Raw genomic sequence first — 1,872 nt, 5'->3', positions numbered from 1 at the left:
AATCTCCCTCTTTTGATGTATCTTGCATTTTAAGAGAGAAAAGGCATTAAAATTGCATCATAAATGGAATATAACTTGAAAACAACAAAAATAGTAGTAGGAAAACATGATGCAAAATGGACAAATCACCTACCCAGGCTTTCTGCCCACCTTGCTATTCACCCCACTCCCCATGCCTATTTCTGGCTATTGGCCAGGTTGCCCAGATGCTCTGTATCCCTCGCCAGGCATGTGACGCCTCATCTACTAGCAAGTCAACTGCTTTTGATTTTCAGCCACCCGCTTGTTTGATATAGTCAATGTGGCCACCGTGCAAAAAAAAAGAAGTTGAAATAAACTCCCGACAGAGGATGAACCGAGCAACCTTTATTCAATGATGAAAAAGAACAAAGCAATACCCAGCACACAACATGCCAACTAAACTCCAAAACAAACATGCTAACTAAATGGAGTGCATGGAGGCCAAGAGTTGCGATTACAAGAGCGGTAGGTCAGGCTGATAGCCAAATTGTTCACCAACGGTGAAAATTCCCTGTTGCATGGAGGGAACACACAGAGAATCAAGAACCCACTCAAAAGGACTCGCGTAACACATGGCTGACACTGCCACAACCACGCTAAAATAAATTGAGTTCCTATACAACAAAATACTATCATAGGTATATTCCCTGAGCACAAACCATATAAACCCTGGAAAAATTGATGTCTTGCAAGGCAACTTGCTCATAAGCATGGATGCCACCTTGAAAGGTAATTCTCCAACAAATTTTCTCTGCGCCAACGGAGTGACGCCATCCCCAGGTAGCTCGATCTCTACCACTAACGAGCAAAGTCCCATCATCAGCAATCTACAGACGTAAGAAAGCACAGTGAAATCAAATCATGCTGCTAGCAACTCCAAAACAGGTATCACAAAAGATACAACGGAACACATTGTGTACTCACGAATCAACAAGAAAATGTAACAAGCTGCAACAAGAAATCACACATGACAACAACATGTGGATGAACGAATAGGAATAAAAAAGTTGATTAGGCACACAAAGGGAATCAAAATGTACAAAAACAAAGAAAACTGCAAACCTTAACGCAACAAAGCAGACGCTCAGCAATCACGAGGAAAACCTGCACAACAAACAGGTTACACACCAGACATTCAAACAAACATACAACACATAAATACAAGCAAGATCAGATCTGCCAGTATAAGCAAGGACAACACAATATGACGGCCAACTAAAAGGACAAGAAGGGCCATCAAGAATCTCGAGTAGTCAAGAAGGCAAGGAACCTAGAGTCGAAAAAACAATCAAATCACACACATTTAACCAAACAACGCACCGCCTCAAATAGAAATAGATGCGTCTATGAACAAGTGGAGCGCCATGCCTTTCCTGGCCAAAACATAAGAATGGAAACAAAATCATGTTGAGAAAAGACATGGATCAGGCACAAGGTATAGGAGAACCAAACCCTAACATCAGCTAACATGGTGGACATACGTGGGGTAGAAGGTGTGAAGTGACGGCCGTGAAGGAAAGCGTCGCACAAAAAAGAAGATGATATAGGGAAATAGAGCGGACTAAAAGGACCGTGTCACCCTTGTAGCATAACATGAATGGATAACAAGACAACCAAGAAGCAACAACGGGTGAGTTGGTAACATGTGAGACCAGGAATATATGAGCCCAGGACTAGCGACAGGGAAACTAGTGCAACCAACCAAATAGAAGTCAACCCCTACGTAGAAAAAGTATCATCCAGCAAAAAGAGGGAGAAAATAGGAATATAACCCTCCAACTTCCTCCAATATAGTTGCCTAGGGTTTGGCCCGCAATGACCCCACATACATCATTACGAACCTAGCAGCGA

At 42.5% G+C, this 1,872-nt stretch overlaps 1 long non-coding RNA gene across 1 annotated transcript; it reads right to left on the bottom strand.

The window, feature by feature from the left end:
- Positions 1-415: 415 nt before the first annotated feature.
- On the bottom strand, positions 416-1,525 carry LOC119303793. Its single transcript, XR_005147999.1, has 4 exons — positions 1,503-1,525; positions 1,342-1,394; positions 1,084-1,125; positions 416-848 (listed from the first exon to the last, which is right to left on the bottom strand). It is a non-coding gene; the product is annotated as an uncharacterized LOC119303793 (long non-coding RNA).
- Between the last annotated feature and the right edge of the window lie 347 nt (positions 1,526-1,872).

This window comes from Triticum dicoccoides, chromosome 1B, assembly GCF_002162155.2.
Source record: "Triticum dicoccoides isolate Atlit2015 ecotype Zavitan chromosome 1B, WEW_v2.0, whole genome shotgun sequence".
Classification (NCBI taxonomy): domain Eukaryota; kingdom Viridiplantae; phylum Streptophyta; class Magnoliopsida; order Poales; family Poaceae; genus Triticum; species Triticum dicoccoides.
The sequence above is the reverse complement of the archived record's forward strand: the minus strand, read 5'-3'. Positions and strand labels throughout refer to the sequence as shown.